Source organism: Gnatocerus cornutus, unplaced genomic scaffold (genome assembly GCF_029298725.1).
Source record: "Gnatocerus cornutus isolate USDA-ARS CGAHR unplaced genomic scaffold, icGnaCorn1.1 ctg00000052.1, whole genome shotgun sequence".
Lineage (NCBI taxonomy): Eukaryota > Metazoa > Arthropoda > Insecta > Coleoptera > Tenebrionidae > Gnatocerus > Gnatocerus cornutus.
Genome location: NW_028275397.1, coordinates 491,713 through 507,078, shown reverse-complemented (window position 1 = coordinate 507,078; position 15,366 = coordinate 491,713).

The following is a 15,366-nucleotide window of genomic DNA, read 5'->3' as shown; positions in this document are numbered from 1 at the left end:
GATTTTCGTTGTTTTCTGGCTTGAATTCGCAAAGAAGAGCACGAAATCTACAAAATCATCACTTTTTACCATGATTCTACGGCTGAATTGCAAGAAAACAGCAGAATTCTGCACGAAATCATCAAAATTCTTACAGAAAACCGCATATTTCGATGCAAAACAACGATTTCTCGCCGATTTTCGTTGTTTTCTGGTTTGAATTCGCAAAGAAGAGCACGAAATCTACAAAATCATCACTTTTTACCAAGATTCTACGGCTGAATTGCAAGAAAACAGCAGAATTCTGCACGAAATCATCAAAATTCTTACAGAAAACCGCATATTTCGATGCAAAACGACGATTTCTCGCCGATTTTCGTTGTTTTCTGGCTTGAATTCGCAAAGAAGAGCACGAAATCTACAAAATCATAACTTTTTACCAAGATTCAACGGCTGAATTGCAAGAAAACAGCAGAATTCTGCACGAAATCATCAAAATTCTTAGAGAAAACTGCATATTTCGATGCAAAACAACGATTTCTCGCCGATTTTCGTTGTTTTCTATCTTGAATTCGCCAAGAAGAGCACGAAATCTACAAAATCATGACTTTTTACCAAGATTCAACGGCTGAATTGCAAGAAAACAGCAGAATTCTGCACGAAATCGTCAAAATTCTTACAGAAAACCGCATATTTCGATGCAAAACAACGATTTCTCGCCGATTTTCGTTGTTTTCTGGCTTGAATTCGCAAAGAAGAGCACGAAATGCACAAAATCATCACTTTTTACCAAGATTCTACGGCTGAATTGCAAGAAAACAGCAGAATTCTGCACGAAATCATTAAAATTCTTACAGAAAACCGCATATTTAGATGCAAAACGACGATTTCTCGCCGATTTTCGTTGTTTTCTGGCATGAATTTGCAAAGAAGAGCACGAAATCTACAAAATCATGACTTTTTACCAAGATTCAACGGCTGAATTGCAAGAAAACAGCAGAATTCTGCACGAAATCATCAAAATTCTTAGAGAAAACCGCATATTTCGATGCAAAACGACGATTTCTCGCTGATTTTCGTTGTTTTCTATCTTGAATTCGCAAAGAAGAGCACGAAATCTACAAAATCATGACTTTTTACCAAGATTCAACGGCTGAATTGCAAGTAAACAGCAGAATTCTGCACGAAATCGTCAAAATTCTCATCAAAATTCTTAGAGAAAACCGCATATTTCGATGCAAAACGACGATTTCTCGCTGATTTTCGTTGTTTTCTATCTTGAATTCGCAAAGAAGAGCACGAAATCTACAAAATCATGACTTTTTACCAAGATTCAACGGCTGAATTGCAAGTAAACAGCAGAATTCTGCACGAAATCGTCAAAATTCTTAGAGAAAACCGCATATTTCGATGCAAAACGACGATTTCTCGCCGATTTTCGTTGTTTTCTGGCTTGAATTCGCAAAGAAAAGCACGAAATCTACAAAATCATCACTTTTTACCAAGATTCAACGGCTGAATTGCAAGAAAACAGTAGAATTCTGCACGAAATCATCAAAATTCTTAAAGAAAACCGCATATTTCGATGCAAAACGACGATTTCTCGCCGATTTTCGTTGTTTTCTGGCTTGAATTCGCAAAGAAGAGCACGAAATCTACAAAATCATCACTTTTTACCAAGATTCAACAGCTGAATTGCAAGAAAACAGCAGAATTCTGCACGAAATCATCAAAATTCTTAGAGAAAACCGCATATTTCGATGCAAAACGACGATTTCTCGCTGATTTTCGTTGTTTTCTATCTTGAATTCGCAAAGAAGAGCACGAAATCTACAAAATCATGACTTTTTACCAAGATTCAACGGCTGAATTGCAAGTAAACAGCAGAATTCTGCACGAAATCGTCAAAATTCTCATCAAAATTCTTAGAGAAAACCGCATATTTCGATGCAAAACGACGATTTCTCGCTGATTTTCGTTGTTTTCTATCTTGAATTCGCAAAGAAGAGCACGAAATCTACAAAATCATGACTTTTTACCAAGATTCAACGGCTGAATTGCAAGTAAACAGCAGAATTCTGCACGAAATCGTCAAAATTCTTAGAGAAAACCGCATATTTCGATGCAAAACGACGATTTCTCGCCGATTTTCGTTGTTTTCTGGCTTGAATTCGCAAAGAAAAGCACGAAATCTACAAAATCATCACTTTTTACCAAGATTCAACGGCTGAATTGCAAGAAAACAGTAGAATTCTGCACGAAATCATCAAAATTCTTAAAGAAAACCGCATATTTCGATGCAAAACGACGATTTCTCGCCGATTTTCGTTGTTTTCTGGCTTGAATTCGCAAAGAAGAGCACGAAATCTACAAAATCATCACTTTTTACCAAGATTCAACAGCTGAATTGCAAGAAAACAGCAGAATTCTGCACGAAATCATCAAAATTCTTAGAGAAAACCGCATATTTCGATGCAAAACGACGATTTCTCGCTGATTTTCGTTGTTTTCTATCTTGAATTCGCAAAGAAGAGCACGGAATCTACAAAATCATGATTTTTACCAAGATTCAACGGCTGAATTGCAAGAAAACAGCAGAATTCTGCACGAAATCATCAAAATTCTTACAGAAAACCGCATATTTCGATGCAAAACGACGATTTCTCGCCGATTTTCGTTGTTTTCTGGCTTGAATTCGCAAAGAAAAGCACGAAATCTACAAAATCATGACTTTTTACCAAGATTCAACGGCTGAATTGCAAGAAAACAGCAGAATTCTGCACGAAATGATCAAAATTCTTACAGAAAACCGCATATTTCGATGCAAAACGACGATTTCTCGCCGATTTTCGTTGTTTTCTGGCTTGAATTCGCAAAGAAGAGCACGAAATCTACAAAATCATCACTTTTTACCAAGATTCAACGGCTGAATTGCAAGAAAACAGCAGAATTCTGCACGAAATCATCAAAATTCTTACAGAAAACCGCATATTTCGATGCAAAACGATTATTTCTCGCCGATTTTCGTTGTTTTCTGGCTTGAATTCGCAAAGAAGAGCACGAAATCTACAAAATCATGACTTTTTACCAAGCTTCAACGGCTGAATTGCAAGATAACAGCAGAATTCTGCACGAAATCATCAAAATTCTTACAGAAAACCGCATATTTCGATGCAAAACGACGATTTCTCGCCGATTTTCGTTGTTTTCTGGCTTGAATTCGCAAAGAAGAGCACGAAATCTACAAAATCATGACTTTTTACCAAGATTCATCAGCTGAATTGCAAGAAAACAGCAGAATTCTGCACGAAATCATCAAAATTCTTAGAGAAAACTGCATATTTCGATGCAAAACAACGATTTCTCGACGATTTTCGTTGTTTTCTATCTTGAATTCGCCAAGAAGAACACGAAATCTACAAAATCATGACTTTTTACCAAGATTCAACGGCTGAATTGCAAGAAAACAGCAGAATTCTGCACAAAATCGTCAAAATTCATAGAGAAATCCGCATATTTCGATGCAAAACGACGATTTCTCGCCGATTTTCGTTGTTTTCTGGCTTGAATTCGCAAAGAAGAGCACGAAATCTACAAAATCATGACTTTTTACCAAGATTCAACGGCTGAATTGCAAGAAAACAGCAAAATTCTGCACGCAATCATCAAAATTCTTACAGAAAACCGCATATTTCGATGCAAAACAACGATTTCTTGCCGATTTTCGTTGTTTTCTGGCTTGAATTCGCAAAGAAGAGCACGAAATCTACAAAATCATCACTTTTTACCAAAATTCTACGGCTGAATTGCAAGAAAACAGCAGAATTCTGCTCGAAATCATCAAAATTCTTACAGAAAACCGCATATTTCGATGCAAAACGACGATTTCTCGCCGATTTTCGTTGTTTTCTGGCTTGAATTCGCAAAGAAGAGCACGAAATCTACAAAATCATCACTTTTTACCAAGATTCTACGGCTGAATTGCAAGAAAACAGCAGAATTCTGCACGAAATCATCAAAATTCTTACAGAAAACCGCATATTTCGATGCAAAACAACGATTTCTCGCCGATTTTCGTTGTTTTCTGGTTTGAATTCGCAAAGAAGAGCACGAAATCTACAAAATCATCACTTTTTACCAAGATTCTACGGCTGAATTGCAAGAAAACAGCAGAATTCTGCACGAAATCATCCAAATTCTTACAGAAAACCGCATATTTCGATGCAAAACGACGATTTCTCGCCGATTTTCGTTGTTTTCTGGCTTGAATTCGCAAAGAAGAGCACGAAATCTACAAAATCATGACTTTTTACCAAGATTCAACGGCTGAATTGCAAGAAAACAGCAGAATTCTGCACGAAATCATCAAAATTTTTAGAGAAAACTGCATATTTCGATGCAAAACAACGATTTCTCGCCGATTTTCGTTGTTTTCTATCTTGAATTCGCCAAGAAGAGCACGAAATCTACAAAATCATGACTTTTTACCAAGATTCAACGGCTGAAATGCAAGAAAACAGCAGAATTCTGCACGAAATCGTCAAAATTCTTAGAGAAAACCGCATATTTCGATGCAAAACGACGATTTCTCGCCGATTTTCGTTGTTTTCTGGCCTGAATTCGCAAAGAAGAGCACGAAATCTACAAAATCATCACTTTTTACCAAGATTCTACGGCTGAATTGCAAGAAAACAGCAGAATTCTGCACGAAATCATCAAAATTCTTACAGAAAACCGCATATTTAGATGCAAAACGACGATTTCTCGCCGATTTTCGTTGTTTTCTGGCATGAATTTGCAAAGAAGAGCACGAAATCTACAAAATCATGACTTTTTACCAAGATTCAACGGCTGAATTGCAAGAAAACAGCAGAATTCTGCACGAAATCATCAAAATTCTTAGAGAAAACCGCATATTTCGATGCAAAACGACGATTTCTCGCTGATTTTCGTTGTTTTCTATCTTGAATTCGCAAAGAAGAGCACGAAATCTACAAAATCATGACTTTTTACCAAGATTCAACGGCTGAATTGCAAGTAAACAGCAGAATTCTGCACGAAATCGTCAAAATTCTCATCAAAATTCTTAGAGAAAACCGCATATTTCGATGCAAAACGACGATTTCTCGCTGATTTTCGTTGTTTTCTATCTTGAATTCGCAAAGAAGAGAACGAAATCTACAAAATCATGACTTTTTACCAAGATTCAACGGCTGAATTGCAAGTAAACAGCAGAATTCTGCACGAAATCGTCAAAATTCTTAGAGAAAACCGCATATTTCGATGCAAAACGACGATTTCTCGCCGATTTTCGTTGTTTTCTGGCTTGAATTCGCAAAGAAAAGCACGAAATCTACAAAATCATCACTTTTTACCAAGATTCAACGGCTGAATTGCAAGAAAACAGTAGAATTCTGCACGAAATCATCAAAATTCTTAAAGAAAACCGCATATTTCGATGCAAAACGACGATTTCTCGCCGATTTTCGTTGTTTTCTGGCTTGAATTCGCAAAGAAGAGCACGAAATCTACAAAATCATCACTTTTTACCAAGATTCAACGGCTGAATTGCAAGAAAACAGCAGAATTCTGCACGAAATCATCAAAATTCTTAGAGAAAACCGCATATTTCGATGCAAAACGACGATTTCTCGCTGATTTTCGTTGTTTTCTATCTTGAATTCGCAAAGAAGAGCACGGAATCTACAAATTCATGATTTTTACCAAGATTCAACGGCTGAATTGCAAGAAAACAGCAGAATTCTGCACGAAATCATCAAAATTCTTACAGAAAACCGCATATTTCGATGCAAAACGACGATTTCTCGCCGATTTTCGTTGTTTTCTGGCTTGAATTCGCAAAGAAAAGCACGAAATCTACAAAATCATGACTTTTTACCAAGATTCAACGGCTGAATTGCAAGAAAACAGCAGAATTCTGCCCGAAATGATCAAAATTCTTACAGAAAACCGCATATTTCGATGCAAAACGACGATTTCTCGCCGATTTTCGTTGTTTTCTGCCTTGAATTCGCAAAGAAGAGCACGAAATCTACAAAATCATGACTTTTTACCAAGATTCAACAGCTGAATTGCAAGAAAACAGCAGAATTCTGCACGAAATCATCAAAATTCTTAGAGAAAACTGCATATTTCGATGCAAAACAACGATTTCTCGACGATTTTCGTTGTTTTCTATCTTGAATTCGCCAAGAAGAACACGAAATCTACAAAATCATAACTTTTTACCAAGATTCAACGGCTGAATTGCAAGAAAACAGCAGAATTCTTCACGAAATCGTCAAAATTCTTAGAGAAAACCGCATATTTCGATGCAAAACGACGATTTCTCGCCGATTTTCGTTGTTTTCTGGCTTGAATTCGCAAAGAAGAGCACGAAATCTACAAAATCATGACTTTTTACCAAGATTCAACGGCTGAATTGCAAGAAAACAGCAAAATTCTGCACGCAATCATCAAAATTCTTACAGAAAACCGCATATTTCGATGCAAAACAACGATTTCTTGCCGATTTTCGTTGTTTTCTGGCTTGAATTCGCAAAGAAGAGCACGAAATCTACAAAATCATCACTTTTTACCAAGATTCTACGGCTGAATTGCAAGAAAACAGCAGAATTCTGCTCGAAATCATCAAAATTCTTACAGAAAACCGCATATTTCGATGCAAAACGACGATTTCTCGCCGATTTTCGTTGTTTTCTGGCTTGAATTCGCAAAGAAGAGCACGAAATCTACAAAATCATCACTTTTTACCAAGATTCTACGGCTGAATTGCAAGAAAACAGCAGAATTCTGCACGAAATCATCAAAATTCTTACAGAAAACCGCATATTTCGATGCAAAACAACGATTTCTCGCCGATTTTCGTTGTTTTCTGGCTTGAATTCGCAAAGATGAGCACGAAATCTACAAAATCATGACTTTTTACCAAGATTCAACGGCTGAATTGCAAGAAAACATCAGAATTCTGCACGAAATCATCAAAATTCTTAGAGAAAACTGCATATTTCGATGCAAAACAACGATTTCTCGCCGATTTTCGTTGTTTTCTATCTTGAATTTGCCAAGAAGAGCACGAAATCTACAAAATCATGACTTTTTACCAAGATTCAACGGCTGAATTGCAAGAAAACAGCAGAATTCTGCACGAAATCGTCAAAATTCTTAGAGAAAACCGCATATTTCGATGCAAAACGACGATTTCTCGCCGATTTCCGTTGTTTTCTGGCTTGAATTCGCAAAGAAGAGCACGAAATCTACAAAATCATCACTTTTTACCAAGATTCAACGGCTGAATTGCAAGAAAACAGCAGAATTCTGCACGAAATCATCAAAATTCTTACAGAAAACCGCATATTTCGATGCAAAACGATTATTTCTCGCCGATTTTCGTTGTTTTCTGGCTTGAATTCGCAAAGAAGAGCCCGAAATCTACAAAATCATGACTTTTTACCAAGCTTCAACGGCTGAATTGCAAGATAACAGCAGAATTCTGCACGAAATCATCAAAATTCTTACAGAAAACCGCATATTTCGATGCAAAACGACGATTTCTCGCCGATTTTCGTTGTTTTCTGGCTTGAATTCCCAAAGAAGAGCACGAAATCTACAAAATCATGACTTTTTACCAAGATTCAACGGCTGAATGCAAGAAAACAGCAGAATTCTGCACGAAATCATCAAAATTCTTACAGAAAACCGCATATTTCGATGCAAAACAACGATTTCTCGCCGATTTTCGTTGTTTTCTGGCTTGAATTTGCAAAGAAGAGCACGAAATCTACAAAATCATCACTTTTTACCAAGATTCTACGGCTGAATTGCAAGAAAACCGCAGAATTCTGCACGAAATCATCAAAATTCTTACAGAAAACCGCATATTTCGATGCAAAACGATTATTTCTCGCCGATTTTCGTTGTTTTCTGGCTTGAATTCGCAAAGAAAAGCCCGAAATCTACAAAATCATGACTTTTTACCAAGCTTCAACGGCTGAATTGCAAGATAACAGCAGAATTCTGCACGAAATCATCAAAATTCTTACAGAAAACCGCATATTTCGATGCAAAACGACGATTTCTCCCCGATTTTCGTTGTTTTCTGGCTTGAATTCCCAAAGAAGAGCACGAAATCTACAAAATCATGACTTTTTACCAAGATTCAACGGCTGAATTGCAAGAAAACAGCAGAATTCTGCACGAAATCATCAAAATTCTTACAAAAAACCGCATATTTCGATGCAAAACGACGATTTCTCCCCGATTTTCGTTGTTTTCTAGCTTGAATTCCCAAAGAAGAGCACGAAATCTACAAAATCATGACTTTTTACCAAGATTCAACGGCTGAATTGCAAGAAAACAGCAGAATTCTGCACGAAATCATCAAAATTCTTACAGAAAACCGCATATTTCGATGCAAAACGATTATTTCTCGCCGATTTTCGTTGTTTTCTGGCTTGAATTCGCAAAGAAGAGCACGAAATCTACAAAATCATGACTTTTTACCAAGATTCAACGGCTGAATTGCAAGATAACAGCAGAATTCTGCACGAAATCATCAAAATTCTTACAGAAAACCGCATATTTCGATGCAAAACGACGATTTCTCGCCGATTTTCGTTGTTTTCTGGCTTGAATTCGCAAAGAAGAGCACGAAATCTACAAAATCATGACTTTTTACCAAGATTCAACGGCTGAATTGCAAGAAAACAGCAGAATTTTGCACGAAATCATAAAAATTCTTACAGAAAACCGCATTTTTCGATGCAAAACGACGATTTCTCGCCGATTTTCGTTGTTTTCTGGCTTGAATTCGCAAAGAAGAGCACGAAATCTACAAAATCATGACTTTTTACCAAGATTCAACGGCTGAATTGCAAGAAAACAGCAGAATTCTGCACGAAATCATCAAAATTCTTACAGAAAACCGCATATTTCGATGCAAAACGATTATTTCTCGCCGATTTTCGTTGTTTTCTGGCTTGAATTCGCAAAGAAGAGCACGAAATCTACAAAATTATGACTTTTTACCAAGATTCAACGGCTGAATTGCAAGATAACAGCAGAATTCTGCACGAAATCATCAAAATTCTTACAGAAAACCGCATATTTCGATGCAAAACGACGATTTCTCGCCGATTTTCGTTGTTTTCTGGCTTGAATTCGCAAAGAGGAGCACGAAATCTACAAAATCATGACTCTTTACCAAGATTCAACGGCTGAATGCAAGAAAACAGCAGAATTCTGCACGAAATCATCAAAATTCTTACAGAAAACCGCATATTTCGATGCAAAACAACGATTTCTCGCCGATTTTCGTTGTTTTCTGGCTTGAATTTGCAAAGAAGAGCACGAAATCTACAAAATCATCACTTTTTACCAAGATTCTACGGCTGAATTGCAAGAAAACAGCAGAATTCTGCACGAAATCATCAAAATTCTTACAGAAAACCGCATATTTCGATGCAAAACGACGATTTCTCGCCGATTTTCGTTGTTTTCTGGCTTGAATTCGCAAAGAAGAGCACGAAATCTACAAAATCATGACTTTTTACCAAGATTCAACGGCTGAATTGCAAGAAAACAGCAGAATTTTGCACGAAATCATAAAAATTCTTACAGAAAACCGCATTTTTCGATGCAAAACGACGATTTTTTGCCGATTTTCGTTGTTTTCTGGCTTGAATTCGCAAAGAAGAGCACGAAATCTACAAAGTCATGACTTTTTACCAAGATTCAACGGCTGAATTGCAAGAAAACAGCAAAATTCTGCACGAAATCATCAAAATTCTTACAGAAAACCGCATATTTCGATGCAAAACAACGATTTCTTGCCGATTTTCGTTGTTTTCTGGCTTGAATTCGCAAAGAAGAGCACGAAATCTACAAAATCATCACTTTTTACCAAGATTCTACGGCTGAATTGCAAGAAAACAGCAGAATTCTGCACGAAATCATCAAAATTCTTACAGAAAACCGCATATTTCGATGCAAAACGACGATTTCTCGCCGATTTTCGTTGTTTTCTGGCTTGAATTCGCAAAGAAGAGCACGAAATCTACAAAATCATCACTTTTTACCAAGATTCTACAGCTGAATTGCAAGAAAACAGCAGAATTCTGCACGAAATCATCAAAATTCTTACAGAAAACCGCATATTTCGATGCAAAACAACGATTTCTCGCCGATTTTCGTTGTTTTCTGGCTTGAATTCGCAAAGAAGAGCACGAAATCTACAAAATCATTACTTTTTACCAAGATTCTACGGCTGAATTGCAAGAAAACAGCAGAATTCTGCACGAAATCATCAAAATTCTTACAGAAAACCGCATATTTCGATGCAAAACGACGATTTCTCGCCGATTTTCGTTGTTTTCTGGCTTGAATTCGCAAAGAAGAGCACGAAATCTACAAAATCATGACATTTTACCAAGATTCAACGGCTGAATTGCAAGAAAACAGCAGAATTCTGCACGAAATCATCAAAATTCTTACAGAAAACCGCATATTTCGATGCAAAACGACGATTTCTCGCCGATTTTCGTTGTTTTCAGGCTTTAATTCGCAAAGAAGAGCACAAAATCTACAAAATCATGACTTTTTACCAAGCTTCAACGGCTGAATTGCAAGATAACAGCAGAATTCTGCACGAAATCATCAAAATTCTTACAGAAAACCGCATATTTCGATGCAAAACGACGATTTCTCGCCGATTTTCGTTGTTTTCTGGCTTGAATTCGCAAAGAAGAGCACGAAATCTACAAAATCATGACTTTTTACCAAGATTCAACAGCTGAATTGCAAGAAAACAGCAGAATTCTGCACGAAATCATCAAAATTCTTAGAGAAAACTGCATATTTCGATGCAAAACAACGATTTCTCGACGATTTTCGTTGTTTTCTATCTTGAATTCGCCAAGAAGAACACGAAATCTACAAAATCATGACTTTTTACCAAGATTCAACGGCTGAATTGCAAGAAAACAGCAGAATTCTGCACGAAATCATCAAAATTCTTAGAGAAAACTGCATATTTCGATGCAAAACAACGATTTCTCGCCGATTTTCGTTGTTTTCTATCTTGAATTCGCCAAGAAGAGCACGAAATCTACAAAATCATGACTTTTTACCAAGATTCAACGGCTAAATTGCAAGAAAACAGCAGAATTCTGCACGAAATCGTCAAAATTCTTAGAGAAAACCGCATATTTCGATGCAAAACGACGATTTCTCGCCGATTTTCGTTGTTTTCTGGCTTGAATTCGCAAAGAAGAGCACGAAATCTACAAAATCATCACTTTTTACCAAGATTCTACGGCTGAATTGCAAGAAAACAGCAGAATTCTGCACGAAATCATCAAAATTCTTACAGAAAACCGCATATTTAGATGCAAAACGACGATTTCTCGCCGATTTTCGTTGTTTTCTGGCATGAATTTGCAAAGAAGAGCACGAAATCTACAAAATCATGACTTTTTACCAAGATTCAACGGCTGAATTGCAAGAAAACAGCAGAATTCTGCACGAAATCATCAAAATTCTTAGAGAAAACCGCATATTTCGATGCAAAACGACGTTTTCTCGCTGATTTTCGTTGTTTTCTATCTTGAATTCGCAAAGAAGAGCACGAAATCTACAAAATCATGACTTTTTACCAAGATTCAACGGCTGAATTGCAAGTAAACAGCAGAATTCTGCACGAAATCGTCAAAATTCTCATCAAAATTCTTAGAGAAAACCGCATATTTCGATGCAAAACGACGATTTCTCGCTGATTTTCGTTGTTTTCTATCTTGAATTCGCAAAGAAGAGCACGAAATCTACAAAATCATGACTTTTTACCAAGATTCAACGGCTGAATTGCAAGTAAACAGCAGAATTCTGCACGAAATCGTCAAAATTCTTAGAGAAAACCGCATATTTCGATGCAAAACGACGATTTCTCGCCGATTTTCGTTGTTTTCTGGCTTGAATTCGCAAAGAAAAGCACGAAATCTACAAAATCATCACTTTTTACCAAGATTCAACGGCTGAATTGCAAGAAAACAGCAGAATTCTGCACGAAATCATCAAAATTCTTACAGAAAACCGCATATTTCGATGCAAAACGACGATTTCTCGCCGATTTTCGTTGTTTTCTGGCTTGAATTCGCAAAGAAGAGCACGAAATCTACAAAATCATGACTTTTTACCAAGATTCAACGGCTGAATTGCAAGAAAACAGCAGAATTTTGCACGAAATCATAAAAATTCTTACAGAAAACCGCATTTTTCGATGCAAAACGACGATTTTTTGCCGATTTTCGTTGTTTTCTGGCTTGAATTCGCAAAGAAGAGCACGAAATCTACAAAGTCATGACTTTTTACCAAGATTCAACGGCTGAATTGCAAGAAAACAGCAAAATTCTGCACGAAATCATCAAAATTCTTACAGAAAACCGCATATTTCGATGCAAAACAACGATTTCTTGCCGATTTTCGTTGTTTTCTGGCTTGAATTCGCAAAGAAGAGCACGAAATCTACAAAATCATCACTTTTTACCAAGATTCTACGGCTGAATTGCAAGAAAACAGCAGAATTCTGCACGAAATCATCAAAATTCTTACAGAAAACCGCATATTTCGATGCAAAACGACGATTTCTCGCCGATTTTCGTTGTTTTCTGGCTTGAATTCGCAAAGAAGAACACGAAATCTACAAAATCATCACTTTTTACCAAGATTCTACAGCTGAATTGCAAGAAAACAGCAGAATTCTGCACGAAATCATCAAAATTCTTACAGAAAACCGCATATTTCGATGCAAAACAACGATTTCTCGCCGATTTTCGTTGTTTTCTGGCTTGAATTCGCAAAGAAGAGCACGAAATCTACAAAATCATTACTTTTTACCAAGATTCTACGGCTGAATTGCAAGAAAACAGCAGAATTCTGCACGAAATCATCAAAATTCTTACAGAAAACCGCATATTTCGATGCAAAACGACGATTTCTCGCCGATTTTCGTTGTTTTCTGGCTTGAATTCGCAAAGAAGAGCACGAAATCTACAAAATCATGACATTTTACCAAGATTCAACGGCTGAATTGCAAGAAAACAGCAGAATTCTGCACGAAATCATCAAAATTCTTACAGAAAACCGCATATTTCGATGCAAAACGACGATTTCTCGCCGATTTTCGTTGTTTTCTGGCTTGAATTCGCAAAGAAGAGCACGAAATCTACAAAATCATGACTTTTTACCAAGATTCAACAGCTGAATTGCAAGAAAACAGCAGAATTCTGCACGAAATCATCAAAATTCTTAGAGAAAACTGCATATTTCGATGCAAAACAACGATTTCTCGCCGATTTTCGTTGTTTTCTATCTTGAATTCGCCAAGAAGAGCACGAAATCTACAAAATCATGACTTTTTACCAAGATTCAACGGCTGAATTGCAAGAAAACAGCAGAATTCTGCACGAAATCGTCAAAATTCTTAGAGAAAACCGCATATTTCGATGCAAAACGACGATTTCTCGCCGATTTTCGTTGTTTTCTGGCTTGAATTCGCAAAGAAGAGCACGAAATCTACAAAATCATCACTTTTTACCAAGATTCTACGGCTGAATTGCAAGAAAACAGCAGAATTCTGCACGAAATCATCAAAATTCTTACAGAAAACCGCATATTTAGATGCAAAACGACGATTTCTCGCCGATTTTCGTTGTTTTCTGGCATGAATTTGCAAAGAAGAGCACGAAATCTACAAAATCATGACTTTTTACCAAGATTCAACGGCTGAATTGCAAGAAAACAGCAGAATTCTGCACGAAATCATCAAAATTCTTAGAGAAAACCGCATATTTCGATGCAAAACGACGTTTTCTCGCTGATTTTCGTTGTTTTCTATCTTGAATTCGCAAAGAAGAGCACGAAATCTACAAAATCATGACTTTTTACCAAGATTCAACGGCTGAATTGCAAGTAAACAGCAGAATTCTGCACGAAATCGTCAAAATTCTCATCAAAATTCTTAGAGAAAACCGCATATTTCGATGCAAAACGACGATTTCTCGCTGATTTTCGTTGTTTTCTATCTTGAATTCGCAAAGAAGAGCACGAAATCTACAAAATCATGACTTTTTACCAAGATTCAACGGCTGAATTGCAAGTAAACAGCAGAATTCTGCACGAAATCGTCAAAATTCTTAGAGAAAACCGCATATTTCGATGCAAAACGACGATTTCTCGCCGATTTTCGTTGTTTTCTGGCTTGAATTCGCAAAGAAAAGCACGAAATCTACAAAATCATCACTTTTTACCAAGATTCAACGGCTGAATTGCAAGAAAACAGCAGAATTCTGCACGAAATCATCAAAATTCTTACAGAAAACCGCATATTTCGATGCAAAACGACGATTTCTCGCCGATTTTCGTTGTTTTCTGGCTTGAATTCGCAAAGAAGAGCACGAAATCTACAAAATCATGACTTTTTACCAAGATTCAACGGCTGAATTGCAAGAAAACAGCAGAATTTTGCACGAAATCATAAAAATTCTTACAGAAAACCGCATTTTTCGATGCAAAACGACGATTTTTTGCCGATTTTCGTTGTTTTCTGGCTTGAATTCGCAAAGAAGAGCACGAAATCTACAAAGTCATGACTTTTTACCAAGATTCAACGGCTGAATTGCAAGAAAACAGCAAAATTCTGCACGAAATCATCAAAATTCTTACAGAAAACCGCATATTTCGATGCAAAACAACGATTTCTTGCCGATTTTCGTTGTTTTCTGGCTTGAATTCGCAAAGAAGAGCACGAAATCTACAAAATCATCACTTTTTACCAAGATTCTACGGCTGAATTGCAAGAAAACAGCAGAATTCTGCACGAAATCATCAAAATTCTTACAGAAAACCGCATATTTCGATGCAAAACGACGATTTCTCGCCGATTTTCGTTGTTTTCTGGCTTGAATTCGCAAAGAAGAACACGAAATCTACAAAATCATCACTTTTTACCAAGATTCTACAGCTGAATTGCAAGAAAACAGCAGAATTCTGCACGAAATCATCAAAATTCTTACAGAAAACCGCATATTTCGATGCAAAACAACGATTTCTCGCCGATTTTCGTTGTTTTCTGGCTTGAATTCGCAAAGAAGAGCACGAAATCTACAAAATCATTACTTTTTACCAAGATTCTACGGCTGAATTGCAAGAAAACAGCAGAATTCTGCACGAAATCATCAAAATTCTTACAGAAAACCGCATATTTCGATGCAAAACGACGATTTCTCGCCGATTTTCGTTGTTTTCTGGCTTGAATTCGCAAAGAAGAGCACGAAATCTACAAAATCATGACATTTTACCAAGATTCAACGGCTG